Source organism: Stenella coeruleoalba (genome assembly GCF_951394435.1).
Source record: "Stenella coeruleoalba genome assembly, chromosome: 20".
Lineage (NCBI taxonomy): Eukaryota > Metazoa > Chordata > Mammalia > Artiodactyla > Delphinidae > Stenella > Stenella coeruleoalba.
This window is the reverse complement of record NC_137166.1, coordinates 15,942,232-15,967,080: the sequence shown is the minus strand read 5'-3', so window position 1 is coordinate 15,967,080 and position 24,849 is coordinate 15,942,232. Positions and strand designations below refer to the sequence as shown.

At 51.5% G+C, this 24,849-nt stretch overlaps 1 protein-coding gene across 13 annotated transcripts in view; it reads left to right on the top strand.

The window, feature by feature from the left end:
• The window catches only part of ZFHX3 (zinc finger homeobox 3), a gene marked incomplete at its 3' end in the record, with an annotated part of 1,354,624 nt that overhangs the window by 1,114,880 nt on the left and 214,895 nt on the right, over window positions 1-24,849 (top strand). The window contains exon 1 of one of the 13 annotated variants that reach the window (XM_079907050.1): window positions 1,912-6,623. The exons of the other annotated variants lie outside the window; for them this stretch is intronic. Of the gene's footprint in view, window positions 1-1,911; window positions 6,624-24,849 lie in introns of those variants that run through there. 13 annotated transcript variants of the gene reach the window in all.

The following is a 24,849-nucleotide window of genomic DNA, read 5'->3' as shown; positions in this document are numbered from 1 at the left end:
CCAGGGGTTCCCCCACTTTTTCAAAGAGGAGGTGAAGCTGGTTTTTCCTGCAACAGGTGTGAAACCAGAGGTAGAGGTATCTTTGGGGAAAGCAGAGAACTTTTACACCTTTTGGGAAAGGACTGTCAGTTTATTTTTCGCTTGCTGGGGAATCTAGTGTTTGTCCAGACATTGGAGATATTGTCTGATGAAGGAAATCCTGGTGCAAACTCCTAAGTGTCTGATTGGAGGAGGTGCGACCTTGCTCATTGGTGAAAGAAATGAGATAATGACAAAATACAGCAGGGTAGGGTTCAGGCCAGGATCAGAGTGCCGCTCATGAGTCAGCCCTTGAAATGGGGGTGCTGGTGTCCACACTCTGTTGTCCTGGGAGAAGCAGAGATGAATCAAATGAGCCTGCTTTTTGGGAATTCTGGTCTCCACTCTGCTCCAGTCTGGGACCCCTCTGCTGGGGTCGTAGGCGTAGGGTCTGGCTCTGTTCCAGCCTGACGGAGTGACTGTGGACCCACCATGCAACCTCTCTGAGCCTTATTACTTCCTTTCTCTGTAAAATGGGCAAAATGGGCACCTCACACCTAAAAGTGGGAATGAAATGAAATAGAAAACAAGTCTTCCCGGTGCATATTCGGTAGCCTCTCTACAAATGTTAGTTCCCATCCGCATGTCCTTTCCTTTCTGTTTCTTTTGTTCCCGCCGACGGCCCTGGCTCCCTTGTTTCCCAGCACCCTGGAAGAAAGAAACTAAAAGGTCCAGTGTTTCTTCTGTTCTTCCCTTAGGGGCTGGGAATACAGCCAACTCTTTTTGACATCCTGCAACTGCGATCAGGAGTGAAAGGGTCTGAAATTGACACAGTGTCCCCATCCTCCCCAGCCCTCCCCTCACATGTCCCCCCCCTTCGCCCCCCCCCCCCCCCGCCCCCCAAGCTGGCAGGCGGCCTTCGAAGTGAGCAGCCCACTCAATGACCCACCTAGAGAGGCCTTCCCGGGCTGGCTTGTATATGCTAATAGGCCTGACTTGTCCTGGCTTGTTTGTCGTGATTTGTGGAGGCATTTATATGCAAATACTATCAACTTGCTGAGTTAATTATCATTTCCCCTCCCCCCCCCCCCCCCGACCTTCCTGCACAGCCTCCCAGCCTGGCTCCGCGAAAGGGGCTGTTCGCATTCATCCCGGAGCTCTTCCTGTCTTGGCCTCCTCCGTCCGCTGCCCTGTCCCCTTCCTGTCCCTGCAGGCCCGCTCACAGCTCCCTCACTGCTCTGCCGCCTGGCGCAGGAACCTCTGTGGTCTGGGCTGGGGAACTGGACATGCCAGTGGCCTGCCCAATTCGGAGCCTCCGCGAGAGGCGTCACCCTGCGTGCAGTGCGGGGTCAGGCTCACGTTGCACGGAGCTTTTAAACCCCATTTTCTACCGAGTAGCCTGAAACACAGCTGCCCAGACCCTTCAGCCCTTGAAACTCAGTCCTCAGTCTGGTGAGAAAGTGAATATAGTTTTAACATTATTATCATTACTTTCATTTTCCCACATCGTGAATACCACTGAGACCTGTTCCCAATCCTGAGCCCTGCGGAGAAGCCATTTGGCAAAGGGATGCCCCCCTCCAGCACCCCGCCCCTGGAAATCTGAGTATTTAAAGGTGTGGTTTCGTGGACCTCATCTAGTCCTTGCCCGGTTGTGTGTGGGCACGGTTGATATTTGGGTTTGATAATTTTTTGTTGGGGGGTGTCCCTCAGTTCTTCAGGTCAGATGCCAGCAGTGCCCCCCTGCCCCCCAACTCCCAATCACAAATGTCTCCCGGAATTGCCACTGTCTCCTGGGGAGGCAGAATTGCCCCCCCCACCCCCACCCCCAGTTGAGAACCACTGGGATAGACATTGCATTTGCTTCTCTTGGATAAAAAGAGGGCAGATTCCTCCCACCTCCACAAGTTAGACATACTTGTCAGGCATCCTCTGAGATAGTGATTTGACATAGCTGATATCAATATGTTGCCATTTGCTTAATTTTATGGTCTTTTTAGCATCTAACAATTAAGACTCTTTCCTTTTAGGGCATGGTCATGGGCTGGTGTTTGAGGTTGTAACATTTTCATCCCCTGGGGGACCAGCCCATAGAAATAGAACCCATATGTAATTGTACGCTTTCCAGGCATCACGTTACTAAAAAGTAAAAAGATACAGGCGGAATGAAGTTTAAAATGTCTTTTTTTGCACAATCCACAGTATCCCCACAACATTCTCAGCTCAGCAGTTGGGACTCACCGTTTCCAGAGCTCAGGAGCAGTGTATGGGCAGTGGCTGCCATGTTGGACAGCTCAGCCCTATCTAGGACCATTCTGGTGGCTGCCACCATATTGGACAGCTCAACAATATCTAGGATGATTCATGCCCTTTCCAGCTGTGGGATCAAACCATTTTCTACAGTTCCTGAGTCTGGGAGAAAGTTTTTTTCTTTCCTTAAAAAAAAAAGGCTTTGTGTTTATTCTCTGCAGCGTAGGGCCTTGGCTGCCCAGATGCAGCTGTGTGGAGTGGAGGCCGAGGGAGCGGGGCCTCTAATCTCTAGGGAAGCTCCCCCGGCCTCCGTGGGGGAGCACCCTGGGCCGGGCCTGGGAGGAGGATAAATAATTCCGAGGGCTCAGTGTACTCTCTCACACCGCACAAACTAATGGTTCGGGTTAATTTTGTGTACAAGGTCCCTTTTGTTGGAGAAGGGGGTGAAAGTCCGCAGCTGTGACCGGAAACAGGGGAAGGGCCTACTGGGATGACCTTGTTTCGGAAAGTCTAAATGGAACACTAATGGCAGAGATCTAAGACGGCTGATGTATGTGTGTGTTTGACTGGGCCTAAAGATAAGGTGAAGAGTATTTTAAAAGTTACTTTTAGTGCAACCTCCCAGATAACCATAGGTGGGAGGCCAGTTACAATTTATGGCGAGCTGGTAGTCAGGCCTGTGCCTTGGCCTCGTTTTATCTTTTGAGTCCAGGCTCTGTAGCTTAACTGGTGGTGCTCTGTTTGTTTATTTTATCTTTTTTTGGACGGGGGAGGGCAGCGGGGGCTGGTCAGGTTTTGCAGTGAAGCTTAGTGGCATTTTTTAATGCACAGAGAGCCGTTCATATTTCTGCTCCTGGGTGCGTTGGGACGTGTCACTCCTTGTTGTCCCTAAATAATAACGTCCCCTGGGCGTTGCACTGTAGAGTTTCCAGTAGCCCGGAGTGCAGGCCCACCCCTTGCACGGTGACACAAGCCTGCCCAAGATGTGACCAGGGCAGGAGGTGTGGAGTCCTTAATATAGCCCCGAGCCCCAGGTTTCTTTCATCTCTGAGGTCAGTCAGCCTTTTCCTGTTGCCTCTAGAGTTACTGGGCCGGCGTCACTGGGCCGGCCAGCACACCCCGGCACGCTTTGCTAGTGAACAGGGCGGCTTTGGGTGGCGAGTTCCTGGCCGTTTCTGGACAGCAGGTGCTCCAGGGGTATCTTCCGACACCCGATGGGATCCCTGCACTAGCCATCCCCTCAGCGCTCCCTTTCTTAGAACTTAAAGAGATCCCAAAGTTTACGAAGTCCCCACGACTGGATGCTCTCCTTTCTACCCCAGTATCCCAAGGAAGGACCTTGAAACTGCTCCCAAGCTTTGTTCTTGGAAAATGTATGATCTTGAGCTCGCGGGCACTGTGCTCCCCACGATGCGTTTTATGATCGGGTTGCAGTATTTGCAGCAAAATCTTGCTTATTTATTATTTGCACTTTGACTAGGTACAGATTTCTTTGGGGGGGGGGTTCTTTCCTGAGGGGCGACAAGGATAAAATAGGAAGTTCTTCTGAGTTTTGGACCTATCTACAAAAATAACCTCTTGATTGGTAGATTGGAGTAGGTTTGTGGATAACTTTTTTTTTTCTGAGGGTGGGTGATGCGGTCTGAGGTTCCTTCAGACTTTTCATGTTACCAGTCCCGTAAGCCACTGCCATCTGCTCTAAAATTTTTATTTTTTCATTTTAAATCCTTAAAGACAAAGGGACCTGGAAGCTCAGACCTGTCCTGCCACATTCCTGAGTAATTTGGTTTTGATTAACCCAAGGAGAAAAGTTGGTTTCTCCTAGCGACCGAGGGGATCAAAGCACCAGGAGGGGCAGTTCTAATACACGCCGTCCCCCCCCTTCTCACTCCCCCTCCCTGGGTGTTTCAACCTTCCCCCTCTTTAGAAAGCTTGAGCAGCAGTTATTTCCACTTTCTGACTCTCAGAGAAGTGGAAGTGTGTCACAGAGCTTTGGATGGACAGACTGGGGAGAAATAGCCCCCCCCCATTCCTTTCTTCCTAAACTCCTTTTCCCCCCACAAAGCTGCAAAGCACATTCCTGTGCTAATCCTGCTGCTGGAGGAATGCAAATGGCTGTAATTGTGTGCCCCAGGATGGGCCTTCCGCATCTGTGCAGCTTTTCTTCTTTGAGGAGGTGGCTAAAAAGTTCATTTACATGGAAAATGAGACTGGCCTGTGATCCCGTGTGGTAGGATGGGCACCGTCTCATAGGAGAGGGGCCATGTCTGTGTCCTCTGCCCCTTGCTCCCCTTCCCTTCCCAGTTAATAGTGTGTGTATGTGAGGCCGAGGTTGCGGCTGGGTACCAGCCTCCTGCTGGGCATATTTTATGGGAAGGGCAGTTACAAGAGAGAACTCTGCTCTCCATAGTGAGAAATCCAGCTGGAGGAGGAGACAAGCCTTGTATTAAACCACAATAAACAACTTTGTATTATTTTTCAAATCAGATGATTGGTCTTAGACGTTAACTGATAACATTTTGAAAGAGGGTGTGTCACTCCACTGGCCTTGTCCAGCTTCTGATGCACGTCTGACCTTCTACCTCCCCCTCCCCCCGAGCCATTGCCAAATTGCAAGTGTAAGTGATTTGGATACTAAGATTTTTCAGCACAATTGCAGTTAGACTCACTTGGGAGTCTGTACGTTGTAGCTTTAGTGGGGTGATGTTCCAAATCGACAGGAAAATTCTGTCTCAGTCCTATTCAAGAACACTTCACTCCTGGCTGAGTTTGAAGTTGAAAGACAGACTGAGTTTCTAGAATAGCACCATCCAATAGAAATACAGTACAGGAGTTCCATATATAATTTAAAATTTTCTAGTGTACACATTAAAAATATTAAAAAGAAACCGGTGACATTAATTTTATTTATATTTTCTGTAGCCCACTATATCTGAAATCATTTTAACGTGTAATCAATATAAAGAAAACTATGAATGAGACGTTTCGCATCCTTAAAAAAAATCCCACATGTATTTTATACTTAAAACATATCTCATTTCGGACTAGCCCCCTTTCCTCGACTCAGTATTCCTGAGGGGCTGGTGGCTGCCTATCGACAGGGCAGGGCTGGCATTTCAGGATGCTGCCCTGAGCTCTTCTGAGGCATTCGATGGATGGAGCTGAGTCACCCACCATCTCTTGTGACCAGCTGCTTCCATTTACTGGGGTTCAGGGGTACAGGCTGCATCGACACAGTTTCTTCTGTAAAAATCGCCCAAGTCTGCTGACATCCTTATGGGATTGTTAGGAGGCAAAAAATGTGATGCTGCTGTGCAAGTGTTTTTTAAACTGTTTCTTGACACGCAGGTGGGAGGAGGAAGTATCCACCTGGCTTTGAAGGCCATTCCAAACAAAGAACAGCATCGTGGCAGCAAGTGGCCCCAACCCTGTGGGAGAGGGCAGGACAGCCTTCATTTGTGTGACTTCTGGTGGGTTTCTTACAACAGTCTTATTGCTTTACGCGTCACCCCTTGCTTTTTTGTGCCCTCAGAGTGGCATGGCTGCAGGGAGCTTCTGGAAACCATCCGTCCCACCCTGTCCGTGGTGGCTTACTAGTCTGGTGGGACGGGGACCTTGGACGTGTGGGTAATCAGTGCACCGTCCTCTCTGACATCACACAGGCTTCCTGGTTGGTTGACCTGGGCCGATGTGGTGTGTTGCTTGGAGAGGCCTGTCTTTTGGAGGCTCCCGTGCTGCCTAGGCGCTGGTGTTGCTGGTCCCCAATCCCAACAAAAGACCCCTTCTCTTCTTCCCTTACTGTTTATTCGAATTTCTGATTTTTCACATTATCTTCATGCCACACAGTGGAGCCCTCTTTCACTCTCCAGGGCCAGTGGTATTCTCTAGTTGGAGGTGGAGAAAGAGGGAGGCAAAGGGTGATAAGGAAAAATCAGAAACCGCCTTGCACGTGAGGATAAGGGAAGGGATATGACAGAGGCAAGAAGTCCCACCCTAGACTTTTTTTTTTTAAGGCTGTTCATACGTTTCTCTTGTTCGCTCCTGAAGGGACTTCTCAAAGTTGGAGGACTTAAGTCCTACTGACATTACAGCCCCGATGAGTAAAACAGCAAGGATGGCTTTCCCCTGGCTTCTGCTGGCAGAGAGAGCAGCTGTAAACCTGTCCCACAGAGGATGCGCCTTCTTGCTGAGCGGCGGCTAAGTGCTGGGGTTTTCTCACTATTGATCTCAGCGTTCCTTAGTCGATGCGTGTGATAAGAACAATCTTCCTTCACCATCGCTGTGCCCAGGGCACACAGCCAGCCTCGGCCAATCCGAGGCCCTCCTCCGGGAGGGCAGTGGGAGGTGTGCCCCTGGTAAGCTGAGAGGCGGGTGTGGGTTTGGGGTTTTAGGGAAGGAGGTGTCTAATTCCCTCAACGGGCCGGCCTCCTGTGCAGGCAGGAAGAAACCTGTGAAAGTGCGAGGTTGTGTGGCCCCGGCGCCGGCCTCTGCTGGAGCTGGAGGAGTGCAGTGGTCTGACCCTGGGTGAAAAGTTCAAATCTGCATTTAAAAGGAGTGCCAGGTCCGCCCCACCCTTTTTTACCCCCAGTCAAGTTGAAACTGTACGTGTTTTAGAGGATATGGTCAGTCCTCGCGCCGGGACATCGGTCAGCTCTTGGTTCACTTCTGCCACAGCCTGATGATGTGGGAAGCTGTGTGTGTGTGTGGGAGGGTCTCTTCTAAGATGTCGTTCTTGGGTAACAATGATTGTTGAGGGACACTACCCCCGACTGGGCGCCTAGGGGAGTCGGAAGTTTGTACCTTGGTCTGACGCTGGGTGTTTAACCCCTTTCCCCATGTGCTCGTGGCAAGGCCTTTCCTTTTCTGACCTCCTCCCTCCAGGGCCACTGTGGGTGGTGTGGAGGCGCTGGCAGGCCTCGGGGAGGGGAGAGGCAAGGTGACGTCTGGTGGCCACGGTCCCCTCTCCAGGGAGGGGCTGCTCCCTGTCTTGGCCTTGTGGTTTAAAATGCTCTGCTGGGCCCGACTGGGGCAAGTCGGCCAGCCTCCTTCTCCTCTGTGCCCATTGGCAGTCCTGAGCAAGGGAAGCCCTGTACTTTTCTGGAAGCTTCTGTGGCCTCAGTGGGTGGAATCAAAGTGGGGCCGCACGGGGTCAAGGAGGGCGCGGGCCTGGGGGTGGGGAGGAACAGGGGTGGTGGGGTGGGAAGGGGAGCCTGGCCTCCACCGGTCTTCAGTCCAGGAGAAGTGACAGAAATGCCGTGGCAGCCTTCTTCCCTCCCCCTCCCCCATCCTGCTCCCCCGCACAGAGGGGGGTCTGGTCACAGCCGCCCGGAAACCCCTGCACTCGGGCCCTGATCTGTTTACTCGAGCATTAGGTGAATGTAAACAGTTCAACCTCTCCGATTTTATATCCCTAAAGGGTCTGAGTGTGAATACAAATGGGTATTAGGCCCCTGCGGTTTCAATGACTGTCCCCACCCACTCCCTTGCTAACTAGCAGGTCTTTAACCTGCGCAGAGGAAGATAAGGTCCTCTGCAAAACCCAGGGCTCCGGGCGCCTCCTTTTTCTTGTCTTTTTGGTTTTGAATGCTGAGATTGAAAGAGTGGTTTTGGGAGGCCTCCATCTGTAAGACTGAATGTTGAAGAGAGCAGAGGGAAGGGCTTCTGTTAAGGGGAAGTCTAGTTATTTTGATCTCTTATTTGGGGAGGAAGAGAAGTTTTCTGTGTTCCCGCTACTTTGTCAAAAGCACTTGTGAATGTTGACTCTTTGGTTAAAGTAATACTTTCGCACCAATCAGGTGGTATCGTATATCTTTGCTTCATTCTTTCTGAATCTTTTTTCTTATTTAAAGCATAGTTGGGAACTTAGGCTTTTGGAAACTCCTCCCTGTAAGAATGGTGGTCTCTAGGGAAGGATCTTTTGGGTCGGTTTAACACATCTTATTTTCTCCCCTACTGGGGTGGCACACATACATTTTTGTTTTCTTCAGGAGATCATGGGAACTCAAAGTCTTGAGGGTCATGCCAGGTCACTTTACCCACAAGGTTCTAGAATATACATTCTGTTAGGGAGCTGGCATTCCTTCTGAAATCCCAGCACCTTCACTCCCCCACTCCTGACTTCTCCCACTCTACTCCCCCTGCCCCACCCCATTCCTATAAGGGGCTCCCTTCTTTGCAACCAGAGGACCGTCGTGACCCACAGAGGAAGGAGCAGAACGTCCCCCCCCAACCCCCGCCTCGTACGTTTGCGTTCTGGTTCATGCGTTCAAGGCCCGGGCAGTTCTGTTCCTGCCGTGGCGCTGAGTCCAGTCACGCCATCACAGGGGCATTTTAATTAGCAGTGCCTTAGTCATTAGTGAGTTATTGTTTTTGTCTGGAAACACTTAAGTACTGTTTACTTGATGTCTCAACGAAATGCAAAACAGCAATTAAGCAGAAATTTGTTGTATGAGACAGGAGCCAAAATGGATTGTCAAAAGCAGGTCGTGGTTCCTCCAAACCAAGTAAAATCGCTCTTCCCTTTGGCATCCTGGAGAGTGGAATGCTCCAAGCCCTGTCTTCAAGACCTGCCGCCTGGAGCTATCTGATAGAAACACTCCGGAACTCGTGTCTTCCTGTGTCCTGCCTTCATTGGTGTGGGTAGTTAGGTTTGGTGAAGTGTTAACGGTTACCTTTTTCTTCCCTGGCAATTTTGTCCACTACCTGGGATATTTCAAAACCCTTTCCAATGAAGATTATTATTCGTGAAAACTTGCATATCCTTGTGTGGCGGTTGATGGAACTTGAGTCTGTTTTCTCTATGCTTCTTGAGACCAAGTGCCACTGTTAGTCTGATAGATACTTCGCGACCCCTTGAGAGGGTTGGGATGCTGGGATAGATATCCCTTTTACGTAAGAAAATCTTTTTTATAGATTGGTGAAAAAGAAGCTAAAATGAAGAATTCTGGCTAAGGCGGAGCCGGAGAGGCACTAGAATGAAAAGAAAACAGGTGCGTGTGAGTTGCCTGCAACCTGGGCAAGAATCATTGACCCCAAAGGGAGGAGTAGCTCCTTGCGGAGACAAACAAATAGACAAATGGCCTCTGCTTTGGTAGGATTCCCGCCCCCCAGAATCCAAGGTTCATGGAAAATGGAAGCATGTGAGAAGGCTGAGGGGCCATCTCGGGGGTCATGTTAACTCTAAATCACATCATCCTGGCTTCCATTCCAGGAGACAGGTTGATGTAGAAACTCTTGGTACCAAGTTCGTCATTGGGGACCCCAGTTTCTAACTGCTCGGGCTCTTGTCACTCCCTGTCTCTCTCTCTCTCTTTTTTTTTCTTCTTTTCCCTTCAAACAATATCTTCTGACTTCCAGATTTCTGATAAATTGATAAGAGGCATTGCGTGAGTCAATAGAGCTGTGGACACTTTGCCAATATAACCCCGGCTCTATTGATCTGCCAGTAAATTAAAGTCTTACTTAGAGGCTGCCGATATTTCTAATCTCCTGCCTCACCAATTGCATCCTCCCAGCTACCTGGAAAGGGGACTTGAGCCTTTGAACCTTTATTTGTTGTTGTTGCGAGCTGGCCGCTGTCCTTCCACGGGCCTGGGAGCGCGTGCCTGCTTATCAGGTGGGAGAAGGGGGACCATGGAGGAAAATGAGCCAACTTAACTCCTTGCCTGGGATGGGTTTTCATGCTACAAGGTTCATTAGTAAAAATTTCTGGAAAACAAATTCCATCGTGGTGGTCACGAACATTTTATCGCAAGTCTGCAGGTCACTCTCACCCTTGACCTTGCCCCAAGTTTGGAGGTAGAGAAACTTGACAGTAGCTGGTATTGGGGGTCTCCCTGGCATGTTTCCTGGCTCTCTGTCACTTGAAAAACATGCCGACAGCTTTCCTCTTGGCGCTGAGAGAGAGGGACAGTTAGGACCAAGAGCGGGGCTATTAGTGTTTGCCACTTTTAAAAAATACCCAAGAGTTTGGAAAAGAACAGAGGAGGGGTGCCCAAAACAGAAATGGCTGGAGGCCCACCTATGTTCTTGCTGCTTTTTTGGGTTTTGTTCTGTAGCCGTTTTGCGTTCTCATTGGAGCAGAGGCCCAGGGGAGAGAGAATTCCCTTCTTTGTCCATTGTCACTCTTACCCGTGGTGTCCCCTCTGCCACTCCCCTCTCTGCCTTCTCACTCACTCGTTTGAAGTTAGGTAACAATAACAACTGCTTCAAGCAGTCACCCTGGAACAGTGGGGCTCGTCGAGTTCCCTCCTGGGGTGCCCACTTTCCACGATGGATGGCGGTGGGAGCAGATCATTTGTCTGATAAGCTCTTTCAAGTCCTGTTTATGTGGTTGACTTCGGGAAGAAATCTCCAGGTAAATGCTGTGTTCTCTCGAATACTCCGGAGCAAAAAATCAATGGGAGGGATAATTCCTCCTCAGCACACACTTCTCATGTGTTTCTTCCCCGAGCGGCGCTCAAAAATTTTTTAATGATAAATCCAGTCCTGGAGTCCCATTTCTTCCCCAGCATTCTTCAGGAGGACGCATTAGGAGGTGCCTGGATCCCCTTTAGGAGAAGGAACAGCTCAGACCCCAGGGCCTGGGGGTCTTCCCTCTGCTTACCTCTCACATGGGAGAGCTGAGAGCTGAGCTAGGGTCAGGTGGTGTGGGAAGCTTGGTCCATCTGCTGGCTGACTTAGGGATGGATGGAAGGTGCACCTGGGGGTCCTGGGGACCCAGGAACTGGGTGTGAGGCGTTAATGGCCTCCCCTTCTGCCAGAGGGTGACTGGACTGGTGGCCCGCTGTGGGGGCGGCAAAGGATCCTGCTTCATGGTTGGTTAGGTCTCCGCGCCCTGGCCTGGAGACAGCCTCTCCACGCGTTCACTTGGCTCCCTTGGGCTGAGTGAGTGAAGAAGATGTTAGACAAGGAGAAACCCCAGGAGGTTGGGATTGACTTTCCCCTTTGTTTGGATTGCATTGTATTGTAGGAGGTGTTTAAATCTTGTTCACACCTGTCGAGGCTGAGGCCTGGCTTTGAGAGAGGTTTGGAACAAGACTTCTGTTGTTGTTGCCGAAAAGGTTTCTAGCTCAGGATAGAGGAACTTTATTGTAGCAACTTGTTAATGTTCAATTAGGCAAATTCTGGGTGCCCCAGGTCAGTGGAAGGGCGTGCTGGCTCTCCCTGGCTACCCACGGCCCCTGTTGGCAGGGATGGGGCGGGAGATGCAAAGTCTTGTCCACGGGCTCCTCCGGGGGCAACAGGCGGGGCCTTGGCCGAGGCGTCTGAGGTTGGTGGCGGGGACGGGAGCAGGTTGATGCCAGCCCTTCAGCGTAACAGTCTTCTCCTGTCTCTTGGCACTTGCCGGCTCTCCCATCCTTGGGTGTGGCACGAGCTGTGCATCACGCCCTATCCAGCTGTGGGTCGGGAGGAGGGAGGGAGGACCCCAAACCTCATGTGTGGCGGCTCCGGCATCATGCTGTCCCGGGCCGTGGAACCCTGTTATCTTTCAGAACCTGAGCCTGCCTGGCCACATCTGGGTATGTCCTCTGGCTTTGGTCCTGGCGTGATTCCTCTTGAATGACTGTCCCATACCTCGATGGACAGTGTTTTCCAGCTCCTGGTAGACTGAGGTCTTGACTGTGGAAAGGGAAAAACAGGAGCTCGTTTCTCTTACGGGAGGTTTTCTTAGAGGTGCTTCCGTTCTGCCTCGTGAACGTGGTGGGCTGGTAGTTGTCTTTTCACAGTGGAGGAAGAGAAGCTGGAACTTGAAGGGGTTGGAGTTGTGCTTCTAAAAAAGGCAAAAAGGAGACGTCCAGAGGGTCCCTGCTCCATCCTGTCCTCCCCTGGCCCCCTGTCAAGGTGCACCCGGCACCTGGCAGCCGGGAAGGAGGTGGGAGGCGGGCGTGCCTTCCCCACCGTGGTAGGGAGTCTTTTGTGCTGGCGAGGCCAGGCTGTAAAGTATTGGCCCCCGTGGCAGCCTCTTGCCACGCTGTTGAGCAATGAGGAGTGCGGGGCAGCCGGCAGTGTATTAAACACTAGTTGAGCACAGGAGGGGCAGTATATCACAGGAGAGAGATAAGCAAAGTTCTCTGATAGTGGATCAATAAAGGTTAGTGACATCATATCTCAAAGTGAGGGAACCTGCTTTCTGCACAGCCATTTATCAGATCACAGCCTGGAAGGGCCTTAACCCCTTTCTGGCCACATTTCTTCTTACTGAACACAGAGAGACGGAAACTCCTTCTGGGAGCTGGGGGGTCCACTCACCCCGACACTGTATTTAACGACACTGTTAAATACACGTGTGCTGGTTTTGGACATAAGTGCCTTCTGCAGTTAGCATATTATTCCTGCACTGGCTTGGGCGTGCCCTGTGCGTTTATGGAAAGTTTCTTAACTTTGAAATTTGTGCACAAGTTCCCATTAAAAGGCAGTGCTTCTACAGAAGTCTTCAGACTCGGCCAGCGTGTTACGGGTGCGCAGCTGTATTGATGTTGGACACTTGGGGGCTGGAGTTTGTGTTTGGTGTCGGATGGTCAAGCAGTTTCAGTGGACGAGACTATTACAGTTGTAACGAGCCTGAGAATGATTTGTCCTTTTTGCCTGTGGTGTTCTTGATAGTTACAAGTCTCCCAGTGGGCTGGGATCGGCAAACTATAAGCCTGCAGGCCAGATCTGACCCAACGCCTGTTTTTATATGGTCTTCGAGCTAAGAATGGTTTTTACCTTTTTAAATGGTGGGGGGAGTCCAAAAAAGAATGTTATCTCACGACACATGAAATTCTGCAAAAATCGTACTTGTGTCCATAAATAACATTTGGAAAACAACCAAGCTTGTTCGTTTACGTGTTGTCTGTGGTGCCTTTCATGCTGCAGTGACAGAGCTGAGCAGTTGCAGCAGAGACTGAACGGCCCACAAAGCCGAAAATATTTACCTAGCTCTTTATGGAAAAAAGTTTGCCAATCTCCAGTCTAGCCTCTGATATCAAATCCACTGCTAACTAGCTGTGTGACCTTAGGTAAGTCACTTAGCTTCTCTGTTTCATTGGTCTCTGTAATAAAATCTTGTCTCTTGCGTACTCCAGGATGTTCTGAAAGTCAAATGGAAAGTGGTGAGAGGTGCATTTGAAAAATAGCTTGTGTTTGCACGGTATTTATTATTAAATTAGCAGACCCTTCAGGGTGTATACCTATCTAAGACTGCTAGGATGTGGGGACTTGCCTTGTGGAAACCTAGCACCTGGCGTGGTAGTTAGAGCTTGTCTCATCCCTGCATTGTGTTGGATGAAGTTTGAGTTTCTTTGTCTCTCTGAAAACTTGAAGACACGCATCTTCCCAGAGCGAACATCTTTCGCTTTGCAAGGGAACATCGGTTTTCCTCAGCGACTGCTGAGATTTTTATCCTTAAAGAGTTGGATCACTTTTCTTTCCTTCTCACCGGTGATTTATAGATGGAGAGAGCAGGCCTTTTCCTGTAGGTCTCTGGCTGTTTATCTTTTAGGTTAGGCCCTGACAATATGCTGGCTGGGTTGTTCTCATTGGCCAGGGCGTTCGGGGGCGAGATGCCAGTTCCAGGGCCCAGGGCCGGTTGGGGGACGGGGGAGGCCGGAGGTTCCAGCCCAAGGCTAATGGGCTGATGTCCAAGTGGAAAGTGTATTTTCATTGAGGAAGTGTAGGTATTAGTGGAGCCTGGATTACTGTGTGATTGTGCTGTCAATACTGCCGTATTGAGCCTGTGAGAGCCCGCACAATACGGGGAAACACTTAGCTCACTACTGCTGCTTATTGAGAAGCCAATAGCAATTTACTTGCTGACACTTGACATCAAATCCATTCCCAGAGGTGGAGCTCCCGCAAACGACAATGGAGCTCCGGCTTATTCCCGGGGCCCTCCCACCTTGGGGGCCGGCGGCGAGCGATGCGGGGGATGCTCCTGTTTAACTTTCAGAGCTGACGAGACGTTTTCTTCTCTTCCAAATCGCTCTTGTCCGCGTCTTCTTTCAACAAGTGCTTAGTGGTCCCCTCTTCATTCCCCCCTGGGGTGTGAGTTTTCTACATGTGGGAACCGTCTCCCCCTCTTTTTCACAAAAAAGTTGGTTCCTTAAAATGGGTACATGAGGAAATCATATGAGGGAGAGGGCCGAGCAGTGTCGTTAGGAGTTGGGCGGGCATCTGGGGGAAGGCCGGGAGGGTGCCGCGTTGGGGCGTAGAGAGACCCCGTGGTACCCGGGGCAGGGGGCTGGGCCTCCCTGTGCCCACGGGCTTGGTGGGGGGGCTGGGGAGGGGGGCGTGTGACCCCAGAGCTGCTGGGATCCTTCTGTAACTAGTCACGTGGAGTGTGTCTGCAAAGCGGACCGCTGCTTGATTTAGTGTTTTTACATGGCCAAGTCATTTAGATGCCGTCAGACCCCCAGATTCTTCTCCCAATAATCAGCTTGCAAATCAGGGCAACTGGATTCTGGGAGGCATTTGGGGGTGGCCAGCCCACGGCTCCCACTGGCTGTTCTGGCCTCCCTGAACGCCCGTGCCACTGAGTTTTGTCTCTCTGTCCCCATGCCTCGGGGTCCAGCCCAGAGAATTCTGTGTGTCTTACGTGGATCTCTCTGCAGCCGCTTCTTGCTGGTTGGGTGAAGGGAGAATGAGGCTTGTGTTGTGATGGTTGGAGAATCTCAAACCCTATCACTGTCACCGTGGAGGGTGCTGTTGCCTGTGGGTGGGGGAGGGAAAGCAGGGGGAGGAGGCCCAGGCCTGTGGGATATCGTGAGGCTCTGGGGAGACCGGCCAGTAACTCCCTGGAGTCTGCTGCCTTCACGTGGAAGGTACCGCCCGTGGGAGGCTGTCCTGCCTCACTCCTTCCTTGTCCCTCCCTTCTCCTACCTTCTTCCGCTGCTCAGCCAGCCTCCTCCTTCCTCTGCCAAAGACTCAGTTATTCCATTCACCTCAAGCAGAGCAGAGCAGCGTGGAAGTGAGATTAGGGGCCTCTTTACCTTTTCTCCAGTGACCTTGATCAGACCCAGCATCTGACGCCGATCAAGGCAGCCTGTGCCTCTGCTCTTGGTGATGCCCCATGCCGGGGACGATGCTGTTTAATTATGGTAATGATTTGTTATAGGATAACTTTGAGAAGATGACGGCACTTAAAGGAGGTCATTCTACCCCGTTTACAGAAAGCTGGTGTCGTTCCCCGCACCCCCCAACCTTGGGCCTGTCCAGAAATGGATGTGTCACTCAGAGCTCTTCTGCTTTCTGTCACCGCCTAGCATAGATGAATTCACATTGCCTTGGACCGACACGATGGTGTGTGTTGTCAGAGCGACCTCCTCCTGGTTGCTCCAGGCTCTGGGATCAGCGTAGGTGGGGGCAAAGCAACACGAAGTGCATGCGCCTGGTGGTTTTGAGGTTGTGGACCTGAGCTGTGATTCCACCAAACTTCAGATGCTCACTTTAACCCTCGCCTAAGCCCTGCTTTCTTTAACACAGAGGGACCGTCTTGAAGGATGCCTTAGGGGTCCTTCTCGGTCCAGATTATCATGGGAGGGAGTCCGGAAGGTGCCTGGACCTGGCAGGGGCGGCAGGAAGCGTTCTCATCAGCCCGGTGACGTTGCCCCAATTCCTGGGGGAGGTTGATCTCCAGCTGCCTGTTCCTCGGCTGGTGGTCTGGGTGGATTGAAAGGCAGGGGAAGGTCCACGCAGGTGGCCATCCCGGTTCCTGACCAGCGTGAAGGTGGGGAGGCCTTGGCCTTGTCCAGGACGGGTTTAAGGCTTAGGATCACGTAGGTGCAGGCTCACACGCCTTGTGGAATTAAGGGTGGGACTTCGTGCATTCATTTTCATCTGCAGGAGACTCTCCCAAGTCTGCAGCTATTACTCTGACACCTGCAGTGAGGACCTGTGTTTTAGTAACATCTGGGGAGTTGTCCTGGTGTGTGCTTATCTCATTTCCACTTGAGTTTCTGGGACGTGGCCCTTTCCTTCAGCCTCATTCCCACAGGCCGAGTCCGGGCCTCATCCCTTTGTGGCTGAACTCCTGCAGGCTCTGAGGAATCTCCCGTCCACCCATCCTCTGCCTCCAGGCAGCCTCTATCTGGAGATTTCAAAGTCGTGGCCTGCAGGCAAAACCTGGCCTAGAGATGAGTTTTGTTCAGCACCTATGGTATTTTAAAAATAGACATATTTCAACATAAAAATCTGGATTCGAACCTTCTCCTGGAAAAAAAAAGGGGGGGGGGATTTGGTACTTCTCGGACCTTGAGGGCAAAAGCCAGCTAGAGCAGTGACTGCCCCTCTTAGAAAGGACGTGTGCTTTTTAGGTCGTCAGGGTGGGTCCCTGTCACAGGTGTACCTTACACCTGGCCAGCTCGCTCACCTCTGTTCCCTGTTGGTCCTTGTAGGTATGTGCTTTCTGGGGTCACTCTGTGTACACATTACCACAGAAACTCTATTGCAGTGGTTCTCAAAGGGGCCGATTTTCCCTTCCCCTGGTCCCTGGGGGACATGTGACAATGTCTGGAGACACTTGTGATTGTCATAACGTGGGGGGAGATGCTACCGGGATCTGGTGGGTGGAGGCCAGGGGTGCGGCTAAGCCTCCTAGAGTGCGCAGGACAGCCTCCCACCCCCATAAAGAACCGTTCAGCCCAAGGCGTCGGTAGTGCCAAGGTCAAGAGACCCTCCCCTCTTTCCTTCCTCTCGTTCTCCTGATCAGGAGCCTACAGTGGCTCCTCGATGCCTGGCATTTTCTACCTGCCTGCAAGGACTTGGGAGCCCTGTGGCCGTGAGCCCAGCCCCTCCCGCTCGGCCCGCTGGCCCCATTGAAGCTCCCAGGGTCGGGGCTGCGCTCCACTGTGAGGCCGCCTCTGGCCTCAGGCTCCTGCCTGCCCTTGACCTTTTGTCCACTTTTTCATCAAACGTTTGAGGACGTCTCCAGTGTTCTGGGTGCTGGCGCTCCTGCGGTCGGGGAGGGAACCATCCTTGTCTTCATGGAGCTTATACTCTCTCTGCTCCCTCAGTACGTGTAATCAGTAAGAAAAATGCAGTGTTTCAAAAGAGGTTAAATGCTACGGAGAAGAAGCCGAGCAGGGGAAGAGGGAGTGCCGTGGAGGACAGCGGTTTGCAGGTGAGGAGGGCCTCGGGAGGGGACGACGTGAGAGCAGAGGCTGGAGGGAGTAAGTGATGGAGAGAGTTCTGGACGGGGAGAAGCTCCTTCAGAAATCCTGCGTGGAGCCTCCTGGCGTGTCTAGGGGGCAGCAGGAGGCCCACGCGGCTGGAGTGGGTGTGGGAAGGGGACGGGGTACATCCTCAGAGGCCACTGCGAGGCTTTCCCCTCTGCTCTGAGCCGGGTGGCCGTTTCGGGGGGGATTCGTCCGCAGGAGTGACGTGACCAGGCTGGCACTGGACAGGCTCCCTCTGGCAGCTATGCTGGGCGGAGGGTGGGAGCACGGAGACCAGAGGGAGATAATTGCAGCCAGCTGGGCAAGAGGCGGCTCTGGCCAGGGCCCTCGCGGCGCAGGGGTGCGAGGTGGGGTGTTAGTGTCCTGTGGCTGCCAGAGCGAAGACTCATAAGCCGAGTGGCTTACAACAGCAGAAGTTTGTTTTTTCACGGTTCTGGAGGCTCCAAGTCTGAGATCAAGGTGTCAGCAGGGCCGTGGCCCCTCTGAAGGCTTAGCCAAGGGTCCTTCCTAGCTTCCACTGGATGCCAGCAGTCCTTGGCCTTCCTTGGCTGGTAGCTGAATCCCTCTAATTTCTGCCTCGGTCTTCACATGGCCTTCTTCCCTGTGTGTCCTCTTCCATTCTGAGGGCACCAGTCATTGGATTTGGGACCCACCCTCATCCAGTATGACCTCTACTTAATCATACCTGCAAAGAGCCGATTTCCAAATAAGGACACATTCTGAGGTTCTGGGTGGACATGAAATTTTGAGGGACACTGTAGGCGGTCACCGTTTGAATGTATGTTGAAGGTGGGGTGTGGGGCAGGAGAGGTGGAGTCAGGGATGCCTTGAGTGACTGGAGGGACGGCTGTGAGCTTGGCCGGGCCCCTCGTCCCGGAGCCAGAGCCGCAAGCTCCACCCGCGGGGTTGCATCTTTCCTCGTGGCTCTAAGCCCCATCGATGTTTTATTGAGCTACTACATGTGCACTCGGAGTCACTGTTTAGGCCCCTGAGTTAGCCACTCAAGTATTAAACTGTTTAATTCTAAATAGAAGGGAGAGGTGTCACATCTGTCTGAGGAAAACGGGAAAGGAATTTAAGAGGCTTCATTTTTCAAAGCCCTGGAGCCTGTGTCCATTCCACTAATCCCCACAGTTGTTCTGTAAGGTATGCAGGGTGGGGACACGTCATCTTTTTTGGAAAAACCGAGAGGCTAAGTGTCTTAAGAGGATCACCTAGCAGTTGGTTCCGATCTGACTTTGAACTCCAGTGGGCAGGCAGGGCATCAAGTGGAAGAGTGTTGGGGGGATGAGTGGGGGTGGATCGTAGGGAGACGGTCTCTGCTCCCTGCCCCCCGCCTCACGCCAGGATGGCTCAGAATCCAGACAGAGGGAGGCCTCAGAACCACCTGAGTGCATGATGGGGACTCAGCCTCTGAGGGCCTGTGTGAGGAAGGGAACCACGAGCTGTACTCCTCCTCTTGAGATGAGTGGGCTTTTCCGTAGTTGGCAGAGTGTGTAGAGAAGAAGGACAGATCAAGATGAGCTTCTGGCCAGAAACGATTTCATGTAGGAACCAGACATGCTGCAGGCAATGCTCACGATTGGTTTGTTGGCTGGTGTGCAGGCGACCCTACCGGGAGAATGTCTTGTGCTCTCAAAGGCTCTGGTGTTTGAGAAACCAGGGACTGGATTCGTGCTCTGCTTTTCCCTAACGGTGTGGCCTTGGGAAAGTTACTTGGATTCCCTGGGCCTCGATTTCCTTGTGGGCAAAACAGAATTGGTGCTAGTACCCATCTCACAGGTTGTCAGGAGAATGGAACCAAGTGTGCAGGTAGAATGTTTACTGTAGTTCCTGGTGCATAAAGCTGTAGGTGTTAATTGTGCAGTTACACTGCATGCTTTTTAATGTTGTCCCCACTTTTAGCTAGATAGAATAAGAAAGAAAAGGACCAATGACCAGGCCTGTGACTCCCTAACCTTACCCTTAAACTAGTCAGCATTTAAATGGAAAAATGTCTAGCCCATGTAGGACATTGAAGAATCACTGAGTCGAGCCCAGCATTGGAGGTCTGAGCTGATCGGTGCCACTTGATTTCCGTTTCGATAACTTTATTGCCGAGTCCTGGTTGACCAGCGCTGCCAAAGTCAGCACGGTGGGTCTGGCCTGGGCGGCTGGTTTCTCAGGGGTTTATTCCACGTGTTCTGCGTTTCCCACTTTCTGTGTGTTGCAGAAGCTGTTACATACGGTGAGGCCATTCCTGGCCCTTCCGGGCTGTGTGGGGAATGTTTTTCTTTCCAAATTTAAGATGGAGACCCTTCATTTTGAAACTCCTGGCAAGAAATCAGAACTGTACCTTTATTTTTTATAGAATGATAGTGATGTTGGGCCCCTTTATGGTTTCCCTGGGCAATCTCCCTTGATCTGACCTGAAATTTGGTCTCGATCACCAGGGAAATGTTCTTCCAACGTAAAGTTTTTGTATGTGGGTCATTATATTTACTTAAACAAACTTGAAAATAAAGTATCCTGACATCTCTGTAGAGTAATCGGGGTGCTGGTGCCTCTCGTACTGGTGACCGTGGCCTTTCTCACGTTTCTGGGGTGTCCTCTTTCTTTCTCTGACATGCTCACCTCTCAGACCAAGAATGTGAAGGGTCCGTGTGAGATGTTGCAGGGCAAAGTGGATTTTGTCTTTCAGCGATGATAAGGAGTGGTCATAGTCAATTCCCACGGAACGTCCGCGGCTCTTCCGAAAGGTTAAAGAGCTCGGTTTCCGACCCAAGCAGAGCTGGAACGTACATTTTTTTAGAAGTGTTTATGCCCTGCCAGGAATGGCAGACAGCCCTCTCATTTTTCCTACCAGTGGACTAAACAAATAAGCAGTCCCGGTTGTGGGTAGTTGGAGGGAGAGATCTTGAAAAGGCTGTAGAGAGAGGGGACGGGGTGGGTGAGCCTGAGCGCCATGAGAACCGGGCGCGGGGGCAGGGGGGCGGGGGCAGAGAAATCTCTCTAGGAACTGGGTCAAGCCTTGGGTCCAGCAGTTGCTTCCTGCTAGTAGTGATGACTCACACTCTCCAGGTTCATGCCCTTTAGAGCAGGAAGGTCTGCACAAGGAAAATGTTAACCTGAGGGTGCAGATGCAGGCGGTGTGAGCAGTCGCCCGGGGTCAGTTCAGGTTTGGACAGGAAAGTGCTGCCGCCTCCATGCTGCAGTGAGGCTGGGAGGGGCCCGGGGTGGTGGGGTGGGGTCTGGGCAGAGGCTTCAGGTGGGCACACTGGTGGGGAAGGGCGGATGTGTGTTTAGGCGTGGTGGGAGGGTGGCAGTGGCCGATCAGCCACACAGCTCACGCACACGCGCGCACGTGCGCACACACACGTGCTGGTGCAGATTGAAGATTCCAGGGCCCCTCTGGGGCTTAGCGTTGTGCCTGAGGGCCACTTTCCTGGGTCTTTAAAGATCAAGTGGGAGTGAGGCAGACATTTACCGGCTGCATTGGGCCACTTCCCAAAATTAGCTGGCCACCAGATCCTTGCCTCATAGGGGTCGCTTTGTAAAGTCACAAGCGGATTGAATCCCAGCTCTGACTGGAGACAGGATGAGAAAGTGCCAGATGCATTACTGTTTTGCTCTCATGTCCAGTGACGGTGTTCAGGACTCTTGGGTGACGCATCTGAAGACATGTAGTTACGAGAGCGCGATCACGTAGAGCGCTAGGTCTCCTGGGTGCGTGTTCGTGGGAAGCTCGGTCAGGGTCTTCGTGGAGCCAGAAACTTGGGCACCAGCAGTAGGGCGCAAGCAAAGCTGGATGCCGAGTTCGTTTGGGGTTGGCTTGAGGAGGATAACCTTTGAATGAGAAGAATTGTAGCTTTGGGGATAAAATCATGGCAGAGGAGGATCGGGGAGTTCAGCGCTTAGAATTTACGGAGACTGGCTTCTGTCTTCAAGGCGAAGAGCGGCTTCAGATTGAGGATGTGACAGCACACACCAAGCGTGGGTTGCTTTAGCTCAGGAGCCCCTAAACACTTCAGTTAAAGAACATTCTCATCATTTATTGCCTAAAGTCAATTTTTAAAATAAGATGAAAACTCATGAAAACGTAGGTCTTCCCTCCCCAACCCCCTTAAAAAACCCCAGAATTTTCCGGCCAAAATGGGGAAATCCTTCCCAGAAAAGAAGGAAGTAAAAGTAGGGGCAAAAGGAGGGTCCGAAGCACTGGATGGGAGCTCTGTGCTGGCAGCAGGAGTCTTGGCCTGGTGGGCTCATGGCCCACCTCATCCGCAGCCCATAGGGCAGTCCCTGGCACACCGGAGCCACTCGGATATTTGAGCGCATGGGTGGGCCGCTCGCTGGACAGGCTCTGACTGGGGGATGCTAAGCTGGAAGGGCTCTTTGTGCGGGACCACGATTTCTAGCACCCTGGAATCAAAGAAGTCAGCTACATATCAGAGAGCCTCACGGTAGTGTGTTGAGCAGAAAAGGCAGTCTTGAGACATGAGGGCAGCCGAGCCACAGGTGGGGAGCCCAGGGAAGTGCAGTGGAGAAAAGTATCAGCAAAGCTTTGGTGGCTTGGCGAGGGGAACCTTTGGGATGGGGGCAATTTGGAGCACTTTCAGATATTCCTTCTAAGTATTCCTGTGGCCAATTCCTGTGGCCAATGGAGGATATTTCCTGGGACATCTTCTCATACCCGCCTCCCTGAATAAAAACAAAATCAAGACGCCCACCCACACTCCCGTTAATCCCAGCATAAAAGAACCCAAACCATGTCTTGAGATCACAGCTAGTTGCCCATCCAGCCTTTGGTATTCCTTTGTCATTTTTAAAGGCGCTTTAAAGCAAAAGAAGTATTCGTCTAACTCTCTGGGGAGTTGAAATTGGGTAGGGTCCCAAGTGAGCTCATACTGTAGTGGAGAGATTCCGCCCCAGAGCTACCCTGCCCTCGCCAGGGCGTGATCTCACATCCGTGGGCGGCACAGAGAACATGCTCGGTTCACGTAGAGGTTACAGAGTGGCTGTAAATGGACATTCGTACAGAAGAAGAGGAAATTACTGGAGTCAGAGCTCTGGTGCAAGGGCTTTAAAAGAAGGCCATAAATTAGTCATAAGGGCTAAGGAAGATGGGATTCTATTTCTAGGGCTGGTTTATTTTGAGGGGGACATCAGAAGAAGCAGTAGATAAAGAAAGAGAAACTGGTCAAGCAGCATAAAGATTTTGAATCTTGGGCAAATTAGACGCCAGTTTTCCCAGAATTCACCTTCTTTTGGACTTTGAATATTCGAAGCTGCATCTTTGCTAAGCAGAGGCTGAATGAGAATCCTTTGTGGAAGACGGGTGAATTTTTTTTTTTTTTTTTTGACTACTTCACCTTGTTTCAAGTAGCTCCTTGTACATGTGCACTGAAATCGCATGTTGAAATCCCACTGAGGAAGCCTAGTTACCCTGACCCTAAGCATTATAACACAATACTTCGTGTTACCTGTTAAACAAAAAGGAGATGGGCTAGACTGGGAGAGAGTAAACACCTTGGAGGATTGGGAGAATTAAGTAGTGTATGTGTGCGGAGGGTTAAGTGGAAGGAAGGTCTAACTTGTGATTGAAAGCAAGCCCAGGTAGACTGGAGTAGGAAGACCCTGGTGGGATCCTGCTTTGCAAAGTCAGTGAAGAAGAATGTTCTTTGCGTGGAGGCCAAGGTGGATCACAGATGCCTTTCGCTGCTCTGCAGCGGGATAGCCTCCACTCCCCACGTGAGGCCGGTCTTTGTGTGGCGCGTTCTTCAAGGCGCCAGGCCTCGATCTGGTCAGCAGTGGCCTATACCTGTGTAGTGTGTACAACCCAGTCCTGGAAAGCTGGCTCCTGCAGAGGTGTTGGGCAGCCGGGGCCGGCCAGCAGCCAGCTTCTGATGTGTTGGCGGCCTGGCTCACGCCTCTCAGGTGCTGGCGAGATGGTGAGATCCAGTGGCCCCAGGCTACCACTGAGGTGGGCAGGACGCCGCCACCTTCCCGAGCCTTCCTCCTCTCTTTGTCTTCATGAGCCCAGTGGGCGCGGGCCTGGGCTTTCCAAGGCTTCACGCTGGCTGCCTGGCATCAAGGTGGGACTTCAGGCCGGCCCACTAGTGGGATCCGTTGGGCGAGGTTGGCTTGGCCCGGCTTCTGTACGTTTGATAAAAGGAACTTTGGATCTGGGGATCCTTCCCTGTAGATTTTTTTTTTTTTTTAAGTCCAGTATCTTCTATTAGATAAAATACGGTACACATATAGTCTTTTAAGTACTGTTTTTCTGTTGTTCTCATGGTTTATTGTGGATATTTATGGATCTCAAATACAGTAGGCTAGGATGGGAGTTTTTTCCTTCTAATGCTGAGATGTTCCACCGAGGGCTACCCTCGAGTCATAACCCTTGCTTATGGCATCGGGGGCCTTCGGTTCTCATTTTTGGTGATGGAGAAAGAGGGGATTCCGCTGACACTTCTTCAAGTCCAGAGAGGAAGGTTTTGTGGATCCCAGTGAGGATGACTCATCCTTGAAGTTCAAGGGCATTCTTGGTTCTGTGTGTGTATTTTCACAGTCACCCCTTTCTCCAGAAGGGGGTCGTATTAGTTTCCCATTGATGTCATTGCAAATTATTGGTTCCGCAAACTTCATGGCTTAAAACAACATCAGTTGATCGTCTTACTGTCCTGGAGTCCAGAGTCCAAGATCAGTTTCAGTGAGCTAAAGTCAGGGTGTTGGCAAGGCTGGTTTCATCTGGAGGCTCTGAGTAGAGAACCCGTTTCCTTGCATTTTCTAGATTCTGGAAGCTGCCCCTGTCCTTGGCTCACGACCCTTTCCTCAAATCACACCACCTGTTGCTTCCATCATCACGTCTACTTCAGTCTGACTCTGAACTTCTCCTGCATCCTTGTTATAGGGACCCCTGTTATCACATGCGCCAGCCCCCATCATCCAGGATAATCTGGATCCCATCTACAAAGTCTTACTTGCCGTTTAGGGTAACACAGTCACAGGTTCCAGGTATGAGGACAGAGACGTCTTGGTGGTGCTATTAGGCAGCCCACCACAGGGGTTCTTGGAGGAGTCGGTGCAGTCAGCAAAGAAGGAGAAGCCCGCATGGACCCGGATGGAGTTAGATGGCAAAGCTCAACCAAGTATCCCTGTGGAAACTGAAGCAAAGGATGCCTGTTCCGGCAAAGGAGGTTCCCTGGGGACTGCGGGGGAGGCTTTGTGGTGAAATTTGTTAGCTTCTCTCCTCGCCAAATCATGTGATATTGTTTTGTTAGATCGTGGTGAGGCGCCAAGAGTAGGACTTGAGAGAGAGTTTATGGAGGGTTCTTGAGGAAGAATCCTAGAGATGTACGATTAAGAGCAGAGGTTCAGGGGAGCCCGACAACACTGCAGGGTCAGTCGTAGGGTACAGTAGGCAGCGGGGATGGGTGGGATGGAGGAC